The sequence below is a fragment of the Pseudorca crassidens genome, chromosome 13 (assembly GCF_039906515.1).
Source record: "Pseudorca crassidens isolate mPseCra1 chromosome 13, mPseCra1.hap1, whole genome shotgun sequence".
Taxonomy (NCBI): domain Eukaryota; kingdom Metazoa; phylum Chordata; class Mammalia; order Artiodactyla; family Delphinidae; genus Pseudorca; species Pseudorca crassidens.
Window position 1 is genome coordinate 69,716,827 of NC_090308.1, and position 18,178 is coordinate 69,735,004.

General features: G+C 41.3%; 1 pseudogene; it reads right to left on the reverse strand.

The window, feature by feature from the left end:
* Positions 1–16,398: 16,398 nt before the first annotated feature.
* Positions 16,399–17,492, reverse strand: LOC137205053 (poly(A) polymerase alpha-like; annotated as a pseudogene).
* Between the last annotated feature and the right edge of the window lie 686 nt (positions 17,493–18,178).

Consider the following 18,178-nt stretch of genomic DNA (forward strand, 5'->3'; position numbering starts at 1 on the left):
TGTAAGTACGAGTTAGTAAGCTTATAACATGCACTATACAATGTTAGGCTCTTATCAAAGGCTTGTTATCTAAAATAGTTACATATTAGATTGATTTATAAGTATGCGTATTTTACGATGACAAAAATGGGATGCAAAGAATATTTTCAATTACATCTATTATTTCACTATGAATATAATAGCAATAGTTATTCCTATGATTTATTTCACTTGCATACTGAAAAAGACACGAACTCTTAGATTATTATGTTATGCTTTCCCATCAAGAACATTTTCATAGAACTGATTGAGTAGCATCAAACAGGCCCATGTATCAAATGTTTTGGTCCTCTGAAATGAGATACATTTTTCTTTTCTAGAACACTTGATAAAGTTTAGCTTCCTGTGGAATTTAATTTGATTCCAATCTGCAAATCAAGCATTGTGTATTTGTTAATTGATAAAAATCAGATGTAATCTATGTGAAAACTAGAGAAAGATTTGTTTCCTTTTAAAAACACAGTTTACTACATTGGGCAAGGGTTCCCATCTGAGGCCATGAATCCCCCCAAATGTGCAATATTTTGTGTGTGAGAAGTAGTGCATCTGTGTAGGTTTGTGTGTGTGTGTGTGTGTGTGTGTGTGGTGTGTGTGCATGTGTGTGTGTGTGTGTGTGTGTGTGTATGAGAGAGAGAGAGAGAGAGAGAGTTGTTTGTTTGTTGATGTCATTTTTTTTTCTGGGGCAAAGTCTACAGCTTTTATCAGATTCTTAAAAAGGTCTGTCGCTAAGGACCCCTGTCCAAAAGTAAGAACACTTTCTCAGGTGAGTTATTTGGTTATAAGAGCCTTTTTTCTGCAGATGGAAACAGATTGTGTTGTATTTCTGAAATAATCTTTTCTAAAACATTTATCATCAAAAATCTTAATGTTGGAGAAATTAAAATGGAACCTTCTGCTAGTGTTTAAGAAAGAAGTGTTCAAAAATAGCTTTTGGGAGAGCCCCAGAATTTTACAGTATTCTGCAACTATGGCCTGTTTTCCTGAGACATGAATAATAAAGATATATGGCTCTATTTGACTCAGCGTCTTAAGGCTTATAATTTAGTTGTTCCATTTCACTTTTTTGTTTGCTGAGTGTTCATATCCATAGTTCTTCAACAGTGTCTAGAATTATGAAATTCAATTATGAGATGATTGGAACTTTAGGATAGCATTCAGATAACCACCCTCCCTTCCTTCTTTTTTCCTTTCCTTCTCTTCTTTTTGTTTTATTCTTTTTACTTTTTGTAGTAGTCTAAAAATGGGTGTGTTTTGCAAAGAACCCTGTACAATATTATAAATAATAACAACAACAATAAAGCCTGATCACCTAAGATCTTTCTTATATTTATCGCTTATGATTTATTTCTCTAAGAAAAAGGAAAAAAAAGTCTCCTACCTCATTAAGTAGGAAAAAATAGCTATCCTTATTAAACTAACATCTGATCTACTGTAGTTCTAACTTCCATTTCAAAGCATTAATAACTTCTCATTGGTAGAAATACTCTGAATAGAGTACCGTCCCTGATTGACTGCAGGGCCATAATTCAATCACCAGCCTCTGCTGACACTGTGATCCCCAGGGGTGTGGCTTGAGGCTTTAGGAATGGCAGCTAAATCCCAAACCTGAATTACAGCCCCGTTATTCAATCCGGAGCCATGCTTTGTTATTTATAGTATTTAGAAAAAGAGTGTGGACTTTACAAAGAGGAAAACAATAAATCACACTAACAAGATGACTGGCTCTAATATTAAAATGTAAATCTCTATGATGTAGAGGTAGAAAGATTAATGAGCATATGATGTAGGGTTATTAAAGGTGTGATGGGCGGGAGAGGGAATGGATTATGGGGAAATTAAATGAAGTATTTCACTGGAAGGCAATCAAGTTCCGTGGAAGTTTTTAAATGACCAGCTAGTAGAGCCAGTTTTACTACCATAGTGACCTAACCAAAACTCACAGGCCTTTCTCAGACACCCTTTCTCTTAAAATCCCCAAGTCTTGATGTAGTGACATACAATCACAATGGCATGCAAACACAATTACATGTTACCGCAATGCTACTGATTCTTTTTTTTTTTTTTTTTTTTTTACAGTTGTTGCTCTCCTGGGATGGGTAATCATGTCATTTGGGAAGACCTGAAACAAAGGAATAATAAAGTGATGGTTATCAGGAATGACCACCAAGTAATAAATGTACCAAGATCATTTGTCCGAGGTCATTCAAAGATATTAATATAGGTTGGAGGAATGAGCAGAAAAACATGTTTTCTGATGGTTTTGCTTGAGATAATAACACCAGTTAAGATATTTACGAGTTAATATCAGAGGATCCCAGATTATTGGCTCCTGTTTCTGTGTAACAGAATCAGTTGCTAAAACCAATTTCTCAGCACACACCTTTTAACCTTTGCTGTGGTGTTTTTGCAAAATCCGTTTACCTGATCCCTTCTTCCCCTCTGCTTCACCATCCCTTCAATACTTAAGCCTCATTTCCTGACTAGCAGTTCATAAAAGAAAAATATCACCCCCCTAACCCTCACTCAGGCCACCCTCCTTTTCCTTCACATTTATAGGTGTTTGTCTTACAGTTTTAGTTATTGCACCTTTGTTTTAAGTTTATCAACCTGTTAAACCCAGCGAGTCCAAACCTTCAGAAATCTGCAAGTTGACGCTCCGTCTAACAGTTGAGGTATCATTTGCTTCAGTGCAGAGTCCTGAGGCTGTATCAGAGGAACCTCTGTGAAATGTGGAAAGGGAGACAAATATGGTGTTAAAAAACCCACTCCACCAAAACAACAAAAAGCCTTAACTAGATATGGTTTATACGTTTCTTCAGGGTATATGAACGTCACTGGAGATCCAGTGGGACTGATCGATCTGGATGCTTTCTGTGCCTTCAGTCACTTCTTTGGAGTCTAAGAGGGACTTGACCCTCTGCTAAATTTCACTCCAGAAATGTATTGAAGTAAAATTACAGGGACTGCTTACTATAGTTTCTTATGGGGGAACAAACATTTTAAAATTTGTACACTTAAAGGTTCTTCTCTATTAAGCAACTGAGCCTTAAAAAAGAATTTTAAAAATTCTTTATATAGAACTTGGTTTGCTAGTGTTAATCAGTGAATTGTTAGAGAACTAATGAGATGCAGTTCCTTTAACAAACACTTCTATTGTTACTTAGAGTATTTTATATTTTTACTTCTCTTGAGGGGAGAGATGATCTCAGGATGGTAGAACTGAAGAGGATCTTAGATATCTGTTAGTTTGCTAGGGCTGCCGTAACAAAGTACCACAGACTGGGTACTTGAAAAACAGAAATTTATTTGTCACAGTTCTGGAGGCTGGAAGTCCAAAATCAGTGTGTTGGAAGCTTTGGTTTCTTGTGAGGCCTCTCTCCTTGGCGTATAGATGGCTGCCATCTCACTGCCTCACATCGTCTTTTCCCTGACTGTCTGGGTCCTAATTTCCTCTTTAAGGACACCAGTCAGCTTGGGTTAGGTCCCACCTTAATGACCTCAATTTTATTTAATCACCTCTGTAAAGGCCCTATCTCCACATACAGTCACATATAAAATACCAGGGGTAGGGCTTCAACATATGAATTTTGAGGGGCATACAGCTCAGCCTGTAACAATATCATAGTCTCTTTATTTTGGACAAGAAGAAACTGAGACCCAGAGAGACAGAGTAGATTGTCCAAGGTCACACAGCTAATTATTGGCACATCTGGCATCAGGATTGGATCTCAGACTTTGTAAATATTAGTGTCCTCTTGGCCAATGTTTAAACGAAAACAAATAGAAGCTAATAGAGAAGAATGTGAGGCCCCAGCATTGGTCAAAAAGTAAACATTCAGTAATATCTATGGAATGACTGACAGCCTTTCTTGAATTAGAAATAAGGACTTGTTACAGATTTGGTGGCTTTTTAAAGTGTGTGTAGGCAATACATTTAAAAGAATAAGGAAAAGGAGAAACACTTGCAGAATCCATGGAAGAATATTTGGAAGGATTTAATAGGAAGTAACTATTTTAAAAAATCTTTTATTGATAAAGATGTATTCATTTTTGTGGCAAAGAGTAAAAATAATTTAAGGGATATACTGAAGTAAAAAAAGAAATTATTCTATTGAACAGTAAAACCCTTTATTTCTTTAAAAATAGATTTCTTAAAAACAAAATAAGATGCCAGAAAGGAATTTCTGAAGGGGTGGTTTTATTTTGCTTCTTCAGACATGAGTTATGTTAGAAGATTACATGCTGTACATGTTTTATATTCAACAATGTGTGCACATTCTAAAGATAGAAGCAAGACAAGGGCAGTTATTCCCAACAATATGAATAATAAATTCCTACTTACCCTGGAAAAGCTGTCTTCATAGGGACATTTACTTTGAGATAATTTTCCCTATTTTTAGTCATTTAGTGTACTGGTAGATATGCCTTTTCTTTTTCTGAACTTCAATTTCCAGCCTCAGTCTAAGTCTGGAAAGTTATTACAACTTATTTCTTTATATTCTTTTTACCTATGGTTTAGGGAAAGACACATTTCCCAACTATTACTATTTTGGTGGACCAAATTCATACATACCCTGAGTATTAGTGGGGATATACGTGAATTTTATATATATGGTCATATCTCTAGTAGAAATTGGTTAGAATAGACTTTTAGAGATGCTTACTCTTGCTTTAACAATCATTAGTAGGAATCAACAGAATGGAGTGATGGGAAGACCATGAGCTTAAGAAGCTGACCTGCCTGAGGTCGAATCCTTGGGTAAATTATGAAACTCTGAACCGTGATTTTCTCACAGTATGATAAATAATTCCCTGAATTTAAATGAGGTAATATATTGCAAAATATGGCTCTTAGTGGGCACGTAATACTTTTAGTTTCCTTTCTTTTTCCATCAAGCTTATTTCCTATTCAAAGATAGAGTTCTGGTGAACTACATGGGCACTTGGGAACATGTTCAAGGCTGATTGATATTACTTAATAAATTCATTGGTTATTCCTGCTAATCTGAGCCCACAGACATCCCTGTGAAATCCTGCCAGAGGTCCTTTGGAAGATGGCATTAGTACAGCATTGACAGCTAAGGGAACTAGAAATAAGCCAAAGGTCCTAAATTGCCAAGCCTTTTACGAAGCCAAACATGATGGAAACTAAATGCCATTTTGGGGGTGATTTGAAAAGCACATGGTTTGGAGTTATTTTGACGGATTAAGTATTTTTCCTGAATCATCTAGGTTCGAAGATTAAAACTTGATTATAAAATACCAAAATGTTTTTAGATATAGGAATAGTTGAGCATAAATCAAATACTCTGGGTTCCTGAGAAAATAATCAAGTGGTCAAGTAATGTGGTATTCTTTTCTGTCTGATATTGGAACTAAGAAACATTACAACAGTTTATTGTTCATAGAATAATATATTCTTACAGAATTATTCTGGAATGCAGGCACTACCCAGAGCTGATTGGTGTTTGGCAACACACCAAAATAATGCCCATGATGAAGGAAAGTTATGAGAATGTAAACTTTTCCCCCTAGTACCTTATGTCTTTTACTTCAAATCCAGATAGAGGTGGTTTCTTAACTCTTCTATGGTTGAAAGACATTCCAGGATAGAAGCTTTCTGGCAGAAAAAGTGACATGATTGTCTAAAGCAATGGGGCTTAACTTTTTGAGTCACAGACCCATTTAAACAAGCTTTGTGGAAACATTTAAAGTCTGCATGATAATATGAAGCCCCCCAGAATGGCTGTGAGGTGCCATTCCAGGTTCTTGGCAGTTATAGCCAGTCCCAGTGAGACTTGCCATGTGATGGGAGAAACCCTAACCCTTGCCCCTGATCAGTTCTTTATCCCATTCTCAATAGCTATTCCTTAATTTACTCTTATTTTCCATAATTCTTGCCCAAATGCAGTCTCAGCAGGGATCTTTTTTCCTTTCACTAAAAAAATTTAAAATGCTATGTGCATGAACCATCTTAATATCATCCCCACTCTATCCTCACCCCTCTCTCTTTCCCTCCTTCCCTCCTTCTCAAATTCAACCGCCTGTGCTTCAGACTCCAGGTCCCTTCTATTTCTTCCATAACTTTGCTGGAAGATCTTCCCTTTTTCATGATCGTTGACCTCTTCTTTTCTAGTGGTGATTTCTACCCCTCAAATAAGCACTCTTACCTCTGCCTGCACTTATGCTAAGAAAACTGGAAACAGGAAAGCCCTCTATGTATGCATTGTGGAAAGTATCAGAGGGAAAGGGTAGCCAAAATGACCACAGCAGAGAAGAAAGGGGCAGGGGGTGCAGTTGGATGGATATGAGAGGAATTTCCTGGCCACTTCCAAGAGCATGCCTGATCGTGCAGACTGGCCCTGGGGGTGGAGTGAGCTAAGGACCGAGGGAAGGTGTTGCCAAAGTGAGACTCAGAATGAAGCCCTAGAAATGGGGGAATATGAGCACAGAAGAACATGAACAGCACGGAGGCCCTGCATGCCAGCCCACGAATAAGATTAAATATCTCTGGTTGTGGGTGAGGTACACAGATGGTGTAGATCAAAATCACCAGAAATCCCCCGTTTCTAGGCAGGCCAGCCATGGATGATTTAAGATACGCTGTGCAATGTGACATTTTTGGTCCACCAGACTTTTTGATGTGTCTTTGTGGTAAGAATTCTAATTCAGTATTTCGGATGTACCCAGGGGTACTGGGAGAGGGTCAGACTAGGAAGAGGAGGGCTTGGAAGATGGGGGAAAAGAGCACATGGCTGAGGTCTATGAATAAGATCTTATGCAATTAATAACCAGAGGAAGTGAATGTCACAAATGCATGGATTGAGGGATGTTTGTCAAGTACATGGCTAAAACAAAGACCCATCCACTGACTCTAAAGCCCTGATTTACTTCTCAAAGAATCCTACAAAGAAAATGATGTACTCAGTGTCTTGAAGAAACAGGTATCTCCTTATGCTTGTACGATTATGTTTCATTGATGATCACAATCTGCCACTTGGGTAGGTCAGGATAAGAGTTTCACTGTTCTTCATTTATATACGAGGAAATTGTTGGTTGGAGCAGTAGAGTGGTTTAATCAGAGAGGGAAAGAGTAGAATTGAATCCCACTTACCTGTCTAGAGCTCTACTCATTGGAGTTCAGCTTCCCTGCTGCAGCCAAGTCGTGTCATGCCATGATTTGACATCGTCTCTGGAGAACACAGCCACTCTGGGGGACCCTAGTGCTCTCCCCACCCATGGGAGCCCCGGGAGAAAGCAGCCCCACCTCATGGCTCTGCTGGCTATGGAAGACCAACCTCCTTCCCTTTGCCTTTTAAGGAGTACTTGGTGTTCTCGCTCTTTATAAGCGTCAATCAGATTTTGGTTATGGAGGGCTTATTGATACTGTTTCATGGATGTTTTAACGCATTTTGACAGCTGGAAGCTAGTTGAGGAGCCAGTTTGAGAAGCTTGTAAATGAGAACTACAGGGAGTGGTCTTTCCCTAACAAATTCTGACCAATTGGCTTCTTAGTATCACATGAGTTTTTGTCATTTTCTGGGTGGACTTTTCTTCCTTGATGAATCTGAGCCTTGTTAGCTTGCAGAAGAATAAATATGACAAGAGTACATATGGGAAATAATTGTTTGCACAGACTTTTGAAAGTCTTCAAGCCCTGAGTCATGTTCTAAGGGCATGCAGGTTGCCCTGATCCACTGTCGGGGTCCAGCACCTTGAGGGCAGGGGTTGTACCTGGATGGGCAAAAGCCCCCATCCTCAGAGCAGCAGGGTCTGTGGGAGTGGAGCCCTTCACCCTCCCTTCCCAAGCCTGGAGGCCTGTGACTTAATTTTTCTTAAAAAAAACTATTCATTGTAGAACAGTTTTAGATTTATAGAAAAATTGCCAAGATAGTACAGAGAGTTCCCATATACCCTAGGCCCAGTTATCCCTTTTACTCACATCTTACGTGAGTAAGATGAGTACATATGTTTTCATGAATGGACCAATATTGACACATTATTAATACTGTTAACTAAAGTGAGCAGCTTATTTAAATGTCCTTGCTTCTCCCCTAATGTCCCTTTTCTGTTCCAGGATCCAAGGCACCCACATTACATTTAGTCATTTAGTTATCATATGTCCTCAGGCTCCTTTTGGCTATGTGAACTTTTTAGGCTTTCCTTGTTTTTGATGACCTCGACAGTTTTGAGGAAGACTGGTGAGATGTTTTGAACACTGTTCCTCAATTAGGATTTGTCTGACGAGATTCTCATCATTCCACTGTCGTTATGGGTGTTGGGGATGAAAACTGCAGAGGGGATGGGCCATCCTTATCACATCATATCAAGGGTACATATTATCAGCATCACTGACGTTGATCTTGAGCACTTGGCTGAGGTCATGTTTCTCCACTGTAAAGTTACTTTCCCCCTGATACCAGTAGACCAGGGTTCTTGGCCTTCCCCAATCAATAGAAATTGATAAGAGACCAGTCAAGAAATTCAGGCAAGGCTTTATTGGGGCCCCTGCCGCAGCAGGGGGGAGTGAAAACAAGTAACGGGTTCCCTTGCTCGCTCCCCTGTGGGAGGTGAGCTGTTTCCTTATATGGGACGAGGGTAGGGGTGTGTCCAGGGGTCGGGCCAGTGGGGTGTCTTAGGTGGTTTGCCCAACCCTTTGGTGGTGTTGAGTGCAGGGGGCATGTGCAGTACCCTGCTTTTTCTCCTAGCTCTTCAGAAGTGGCAGTTGGGTTTGTTTGTTTTTTTTTTGGTCTCTTTGTATCTTATTGTCCAGAATTTGCTCAAACTGCAGTGCACACAGTAATTTTTAGTCCTTTATAGTTTCTTTTTATTTTGTTGCTGGACCAGACGCTTGTCCAGGTGCAAGCACTGCAGCAAAGGGTCCCAGATCCCAGGTCCCAGCCTATCTCAACCCTACCTTTCTATGCTGTCCTCTCTGAAAGGAAGTCACTTCTTGCAGTCCATGCTTGAGAGGGGCATTATGCTCAATTTCCTTGAGGGTAGAGTGTCTATGTAAATTATTTGGAATTATTCTACATGGTATGTTTGACTTCCCAATTACTTATCTATTTAGTCATTTATATCACTATGGACTTGTGGACACTTACTTTATACTTTGAATTATAATCTAATACTACTTTATCTATTTTGTTGCTCAGGGTTTCCTAGCTCTGTCTATTGGGAGCTCTTTCAATTGGTTCCCCTGTCCCTTTGACATGCCCCTGTTTTATGGGGTTAAAAGTTTCAGTGTTTCCTTGCTTTCTAGTACTACAAGATACTCCAGGCTCATACTATATATTTCAAGCTCTAGAATCAACCATTTCTCCAAGGAACCCTGGTTCCTTTTACTGAAGAATAGTATTAGAAACCATGATCTGTGTCCTAGTTGTGCTGGTTGCTTTTGGAATGTCATTGCTGCACTCATATATATCAGGTGTGCTGATATATATGAGTGTATACTGACCCATGTATCTGGACACATCTATAGATAGTCCCATAGGCAACCATCTGTTTCTATACGCAAATGTGAGTTTACACCAGTATCAATAACTCTAGAGACCGGAACCGAAATTTGACATATGATAGTGAGTTTTCTCCTTTATTCTGGAAAGTTGTAGCTTTCTCCTTGTTTTAACCAGAGATTGGAGGGGCGGCAGATGGGTAGTGCAAGGAATGGGAAGAATTACAGGCGGTCCATAGCAACATGAGAAGCAGCAGAGGAAAATAGAGGCAGCTACAGTTAGTAGAAATAGAAGTATCAAGTAGAACATTCTGGGTGCATTTTGGTGTAGGCGCAACAGTTTAATAGGCCTATTGTAGCCACCTAAAGAAAAGTGTCAAGAAAGAGAGTCAAAACTCCTACAGATGAGAACAGTTTAGAAGTCTGGGCTCTTAGGGAAATAATCAACAATGCCTATAACTCGGCAGAGTCGCCAGCACTCTTCATTGTGATTCTGGTCACCAAGAAAGGTTGTGGCCTGTTTACTCTATTTATCATGGTTGGGGGCACATAATATATTTTGGAAAGATTTCCATTAGAGTGGTTAAAAATTGTTTTGGTGCTTTAAGCATTATTAGATTTGAATTTTCTGCCTTAGAGTCCACATTTGCTATGAACCCAGATTGCTAAATCCAAGGCCTCCCGCTGAGATTTCTAGAAGCCCAAATTTTGTAAAAAATAAAGTTGCTTATAAGAAGATTTGATTTTAATGAATTTCTGAACTGTGTCCCTTGAGCTGCAGTGTTACTCTGCCCTGCTTTGCCTTGGTCCCTGGCCCTTGGCAGCCAGAATTTCTGGTTAATCAGTCCCTCCATTCCCAGGCCTGGGGAAGTCTGCCTTTTTTGAGATATTCACTGCCTGTTGCTAAATGAAGTCCAAGGAAGCTGCTTCCAGATGGGTAGAAGGTCTGAATACTTTGGACCCTCAAAAGGTGGCTTCAAGGATCGGAGATGCATGTCATCCACACTAGCCACTTAAACCCCACCCTCCTCCCTTTCTGAACAGCCAGGTTTAGGGGCAGTGATGTTGAGAGGCAGAGAGAGGTTCTGTGTCCTTCCTCTCTTCCTCTCCTTCCCCCTCCCCCTCCTTCCTCCCTCTTCTCTCCACTCTCTTCTTTGTTCAACAAATATGTCTGGCCCCTTACCATGTCCCTGGCACTGTGCTGGCTCCGAGGAGGCCAGTGGAGTCATGGACTTTGATATGTTGGAGCCTTCACTCTATTTGGAAAACAGACATGAAACAGTGTACTCAGCTCCTCAGTTATTCAGTTGTGTTAGGTGCCAGTAGAAATGGGATCTCACCTATTTGGTTGAGGTGGGTTGAGGCTTCTCTGTTGATTAAGATCTAAAGGATTCTGGTGTTCACTTTGACTAACTATAGTCCTGAGCTAAGCACTCTGCCCATGCTGTCCTATCTAATTCTTCTACCAGTACATCACCTACTTGGCCACTCTTACCCTATTTTATCTTCATTTGACAGATGAGCATCCTGAGAAACAAAAGGCTAAGGGGCTTGCCCAAGGGCACAGAGCAATGAAGTGAATGTTTCAGGACTTGCTTGAGGTCAATCTGGATACAAAGCCTGTGCTCATTGCCACCTGGTGTCCTACCCACCTCCCTGCTCCGCAGGTCTCATCAAGGGAAAAGCAAGTGGGGGGTGGGGAGGGAAGTCATCAAATAATGAGTAGAAGTTTCCTGTGGTCAACAATCTAGTCACCTGTTCCACTCATTTCACCAGGGACCATCGAACAATAGTTAGCAATATAATTATTTTTAAAAGGCTGACCAAAGGTTTTCGTCTTTGAGCCCCACAGGTACAGGATGGTCCTTGTCTGAGCCTTTCAGGGATGGATTAGAACAGAGCAGTTATTACTCAGCCACCGCAGTTATTACACCACATAGAGTATTCACTGAATGTATGTGATACGTTAACGTTGGTTAATTTGTTTTCTTCGAGACCTTTGAATCATCCTCTCCATCCAGCTGCCACTGCCTTTTTTATTTCTGAGTCATTATCTCTGGCTTAGACCAATGCAATGCAATCTTCATTGTTTTTTCTGCTCATCTCTTTTCAATCTATCTTCTGTTGCCTCTTCTGTTTAAAACCCTATAGAAAACCTCCACTGCTGACAGAATAGAGTCCAACACAGCCTCCTCATGGCCTGCGGAGACCTGCACCTTCTCCCTTCTCAGTTGCATCTCCCTCCACACCTTTGTTCTCCCCCCATGACCTAACCATTCTCAGAAGCCCCCCTCCCCTTTTGCCTGTTATCGTCTGCCTTTGCCCTTATTCCCGCCTGATCCTCCGTGCTTCCGCTCTGTGCAGGCGCTCCTTCCCCGCCTCTGTGGACTGTTGCATTATGGAACAGATCTCTGTTATCATACGGTCAGCAGACCTTTTCTGTAAAGGGCCAGATAGCAAATATTGTTGGCCTTGCAGGCAACAGCATCTTCAATGCAATGACTTAGATCTGCTATTGCAGTTTGAAAGCCACCATAGTTGATATATAAGCAAATGAATGTGTCTGGGTTCCTATACAATGTTACATACAAAAATTGGCAGCTGGTCGGATATAGCCCCCAGCCTGTAGTTTGTTGTGGAACATTCCAATCATTTGTTTACTTGTCTCCCATCCTTACTAGCTGGTGAGTTTCCTAAGATGAGAGAGCGGGTCTTGTTCATCTTTCTATTTTCAGCGTCTAATCTGGGCCTGGCACATAGTGAGTGTTGAATAAATCTTGCACGGATGAATATGTGAGTGAATAAATTAATCAAGTCAAATCAAGTTGGAAACTAAGCATTTAATGGTGTCAGTAAGAACCGTGACTGAGTGAATCATGGTGAAAGCAGAAACATCAAGTCTGTACAGGGGGGAATAAATCTTTTTTGCTCATCTCAGGGGACTCAGATATAGTACCTTTGACAGGATCTGGATCAGTGTGGCTAGAAAGCTTTGACCCTTCCGTTGCTGGGCTGCCAAGGGTTAAAAGGAGCCTGAAGCCTTGGGCGGTGGGACCAGTCCTCCACCATTCTAGTGTCTGTAAATAAATAGTGTTAAAACTCAAGAGTAAGGTTATTAAATGTGGATTCTGCCTCGTACCTGCCACTTTCTGTGGAGGAATCTTAGTCACTGATGGATTTGCTCCAGGGGACGCTAAGTGTTTGCGTGCACAGCCCTCAGCCTTTATGCAATTTAGGATTGGAAACTGCTATAGCCCAGCATTTACTGACACACAAGGGTTGGCCAGGCCTTATTCATTCAGCCCAAGGTACTGCAGGGGTGACCAGTTCCCTGTGGTGGGAGAGTTCGTAGACTTTCTAAGTAAGGTCTTCTGAGTTGGGGGAGGCTATCTGGAAAATTCACTTACTCTGAGCATCTCTTTCCTTGACAAAATAAGAAAATGAAGAAATTAGTGTGCTACCAGGGAAACACATCACCACTTGTTGGGTCTCTAAGATAGACTTTTTAAAAGAACTTTTCAATGTTACAGACATCTTATTGAGCCAAAGAAATTACAGAGTTATGTTGAGTAGCATTTGGGTATTGACTTTTGATTTGGTAGGAGAGGAAAATCATGGGCACACAGGGCATTTAGAAATTTTTTCCCTTGTGTAAAATGGAACAGAGGAACACAGGGTAGACACTTTGATTGGAAAAGGGAACAAATGACTTGCACTTAGCTGAATTGGATTGATTTTCCTTTTTACTGAATACTTTCCTCTATTTTGTGCTATTTCAGTTTGCTTCGCAATACCAGGTCCAACTCCTCCCATAGGATTTCATACCATGAAGAAAGGAAAAGTAAAGAGCCATTTCTGTAAGAATCCTCAAAACGTATGATAAACCTAATGCATAGATATGTTTTCTAGGTTATTTTTGGTCCAAATGTGTAGATTTCCAAAATTGCATAAAGCTGAACATTAAAAAATAAGATAGCAGACATTCCAGCCTTTCAACTGCACTCAATAAATATTTGGTGAGAGCCTCTTTTGTGCCTCTAGGTATCATACTATAAACTAGGATACAGTGATGACTGAATGTTTCCCCACTTTCCAGGAGCCCAGAGTCTGATTGGGAGGTGCTCCAGTTGCCTGTTTTTGGGTAACAAACTGCCCTAGACTGAGTGACATAAAACAACAACCGTTTTATTTTGCTCACAGATTCTGTGGCTCAGAAAATCAGACCGGGCATGGTGGAGTAGGCTTCTCTATGCCCCACAATATCTGGGAACTCGGCTGGGAACGTTCCAGTGGCTGGAAGAGACTTGAGTGGCTGATGCTGGAATCATCCAGAGGTTTCCTTACTCCCATATGTGGTGTCTGGGTTGGGATAACTCAAAAGTGTAGGCTCAGCCGGAGCTGTCGATTGGAGCATCTACACACGGCCTCTCCATGTGGCTTTAGTTTCTCTAGCATGGAAGCTGCCCCCAAAAAGGAACACCTAAGAGGGGCATCCAAAGAGAGAGCTTTCCAAGAGACCAGGGTAGATGTTGAAAGAGCTCTTTTGAACTATCCTTGGAAGTCATGCACTGTTACTTCTTCCACATTCTGTGGCTACAAGTAAGTCACTATGGACACCCCAAATTCAAGGGGAGAGAAATTGGACTTTACGTCTTGAAGGCAGAATGGCAAGGATATAGCAGAAGAGTATGGGAGATGTTGCTGCAATCACCTTTGGAAAATCTAGCCCGCTGCAGAGAATTAAACATGTAAACATGTAACTATAATATACCATAGGAAATGTTTCAGTTACCTTGCTGGGAAATAACCCACTCCGTAGCTTACTGCCTTGAAACAACAATTATCAGTTATCAGCTGGTGGGTCTGTGCCATATGGTGTTGAATGGGTTCACCCATGTGGCTGCATTGAACTAGGAACTTGGAATGCCCAAGATGGCTTCACTCATGTCTGCTGCCTCAGCTGGGGTGGCTGGAATGGCTTGGGGGCTCCTTAGTTCTCTTCCACATGGTCTTGTGTCAAATAGTAAACTCGTCCACGCTTCTTTATCTGGTGTCTGGCTTCTTTTAAGGCTTAGTCCCAGAGCTGGCACAGGGTTACTTCTACTGGATTCTAGTCAAGTCACAAGGCCAGCCAAAATTCAAGGAGTGCAAAATACACTGGAGGAGTGGCATGTACATAAAGGGATGGGGGAGGTTATTGGTGACCATTTTTGGAGAAAATCTGCCACATTAGAGGTGTCAAAAATGCTCTGAGATCACAGATGGAGGATCAATTTTGTCAGGTGGCCTCTGAGGGTTTCTGTGTCAGGCTGTGGAGACAGGGTGGGTGCTGGTGGGGGCATGGTAGATAGTGGGGTATCCAGGAAAGATGTAATATTTGAACTCTGAATGCCCTAGGTAGACAAGATGTGGAAGCATTATAGGCCCAGGAAATTCCATGAGTAATGACAGGGAAGCTGGAAAGGGCATGGGGACTAGAGGGCGGTGCAGTAGAGCTACAGCAGTATGTGTATATATTCGGGCACGAGAACGTGGTGGATCTGGGGTAGAAAGAAATGTCAGGAGATCAGGCATGTTCGTGAAGGACTTTCTGGGTCCTGCTGAGGTATTTGGATCTTATTATATTGGGAATATGAACTGAGAGTTTTTAAAAGGAGGAAACATAAGAGATGAACTAGAGGGAGGAGACATTAGATGTAAGGAGAGCAGTTGTGATGATATTGTGACAGCTCAAATGAGATCTAATCAAGATTTGTACAACAGACAGAAGGGAAAGGAACCTCCGTGAGGCAAGATACAGAGAAAAAGCAAAAACCATTTGTTCAGAGAAACTGGACCAGCAGGGACAGTGTTGTATATAATCTGAGGGCCATCAGGAGGGTAACCTGCCAAAGTCCTCTTCTATTTATTGATATTATCATTCTGGAATTCTGCTGTTGTGGTTGGTACATTTGTATTAAGACTTGCCTGTTCCTTTAGTCCCCAGAGCAAGTCCTAGTGTCCACGACTTCATCAGAACTATTTCCTTGGAACAAAAAAAATCCAAAGTAGTATACAACCAGCATGGAGTTTTTAGAACTGCTGCCTCGGAAGCATTGACATTAATCTGAGCTTTATGGAAGCTAACTGGATACTAGAGGCGTCTCATTTCTACATAGGCTCAAACTCCTTACCACTGTACAGGTGTTTCCAGTAGAACAGACTAGCCATTCACCCATCCAATAAATATTTTTCAAGTGCCTACTACATGCAAAGCACTGTTCTTGGAGATGGATATGGCAGTGAGTAAAATAAAGTCCTTGCTCTCATGGATGTTCTTTATATCCTAGTAACATGGATTATCAAACCCAGAGCGGCTTTGAGAACTGGATATGGAGTTTTATCAGGCTGACCTGGTATAAGCGATGTTCTCTCCTCAGTGGGTTAGGTGCGCATTTTGTGGTGTCTCAGACCGTAGAGTTGGCTGCACTTACCACTCATCATTAACTTGGGCGATCACTTATCATTAACAAGGAAGTCATCCTAAGAGCCTGAGCACAGAGGTGACAGTATGTGGCCTTGCAGAGAAGGAAAGGGACATGCTCAATTGCTGGGACCCAAAGTTTTGTCTGCTTTTGCCTATTCAAAGTCTGACATCTGAGGAGTATGTTCATTCACATTGTGCATTTGTTCCCATCCCATTTGATTTATTTTTTAACACCCATTAACTGTCATGCCTTTGCCTCTGAAATGGGTCTCCAGTAATTACTTGACGGGAAGGATTTTGGCTGTGAGGGAATGTGTTTCCAGTTGCTGCCTTTTATAGTAGCATGCACAAGTGTAAAGCAGAAGCCTAGGGGCCACATGCCACAGAGAATTAGAGCAGTGCTTCTCTGGGCTGTATGTATGTATGTATTTTTTCAGTGTCTACAATCAATTTTGTTTTAATATGATCTAAATGCACACCGTTTAGAAAATATCAAGAAAAAATTATGTACAGGAGTTGACGCTATTGCATTTGGTTAAAGCTGGCAAGTTCTTGCTACTAGCATAGCCCGGGAAACACCGAGGAAACGAATATATTGGAATAGATGTTGTGGTGTTCGGCTCACAGTTTGATAGCTCTCGGGGTTAACCTGAAATTGTCTATGTTTGGTACTAGATGTAAAATTTCATCAGTTACCCTGCAATCATTAAGACTTCTTATGCATCTTATATCTAGATTTTTAAGCAGACTGTCATCTCTTAAGTCCAAGTCTTCTGGGGTAGTCTGTGGTGCTAATCTTGCAAACAAAATATCAATCTCTGTCCCAGCAAAGCACAGTTTGATAACTGGTACAAAAGCCTCCTCAGCAGCTCTTAAATCTTTTACTTCTTCCTGTAATTTCAACTTGTCATAGAGTGAGGTGAAAAAGTCACTTCAATCAACATGTCTTGGTGCAACACACAACTCATCAATATCGGCACCTTTTGTATGTACTCTTTTTTTTTTTTTTTTTTTGCGGTACGCGGGCCTCTTACTGCTGTGGCCTCTCCCACTGCGGAGCACAGGCTCCGGACGCGCAGGCCCAGCGGCCACGGCTCATGGGCCCAGCCGCTCCGTGGCACGGGGGATCCTCCCGGACCAGGGCACGAACCCGCGTCCCCTGCATCAGCAGGCGGACTCTCAACCACTGCGCCACCAGGGAAGCCCTTGTATGTACTCTTAATCCATAAGATCCAAATGTAAAAATTTTCCCCCCAACATTTTCAATTACAGACTGTGGAAGATTCTTGCTTTCACTGATTTCTTGTATCCACTCTTTTACCAGGTTATTTAATTTTCCCCAAATTAAAATTCTGTGCTGCAGTCCCTCTTCCTCTTCAAAAACCCCAAAAGGCTTCAGAGTCTCAGTTCTTTCCTGTGTAAGTCAGTCTCCTTGGGGGCTGCTAAACTGATGGGAGAGGTAATGCCACAGTGCTTCTGTGGCGGCTGTGTTTGTTGTGATCCCTGCGCTGTAACTGGAAAAGGCATTGTCTCCTGTGCGGGCACCGTCCAGTCACTCCCCTCCTGCTGCTGCCCTGGGCATGACCCACTGAGGCAGGAAGGAGGGGGGTGCCTGCCTCAGCCCTGGGTCCAACCCCACTCCTGCACCCTCTCCCGCGGCTTTAAGTGCTTCTCCTCTGGGTTGTATAATATTTAGATGGGCACTTAGAGCAGTCCAAGTCTTAACATTAATAAAACTTGGAAGGGCTACACTGCAAGGTAAATGTCTCTCTGGGTAACCCTGAATTTCATCTACAGTAAACTTTCTGGTATTCATCAGAGTTCTGTTAGCTGGCACTTGCATACAATTGTAGTTAAGTGATATTTCTTGCTAACCATGGTGACTGTAAGGCCCAGAAATATTTTGAAAAACCTTTAACTGCCTCATCAAAGAAAGGGGATGTTCTTTTAGAGTACTAAGTATATTTTATGATAGTCAAAATTACTGATTCACATATGGAACACATATTAACCAGAGCATCTCCCTCAGCAACCAGGCAAGATAACTAATAATTTATGATAAATTTTTTTAAACTCAAATTTTTAACTTCCTTTTTTAGCCGACTTGCATTTTTTTTGGACCATGTTTTTGTTCAATTATGTGCACCGCACTCTCAATGACTTAAATGGTAAAAAATGGTCCACAGTTTATCTGAAATTCAAACAGCTGTTGT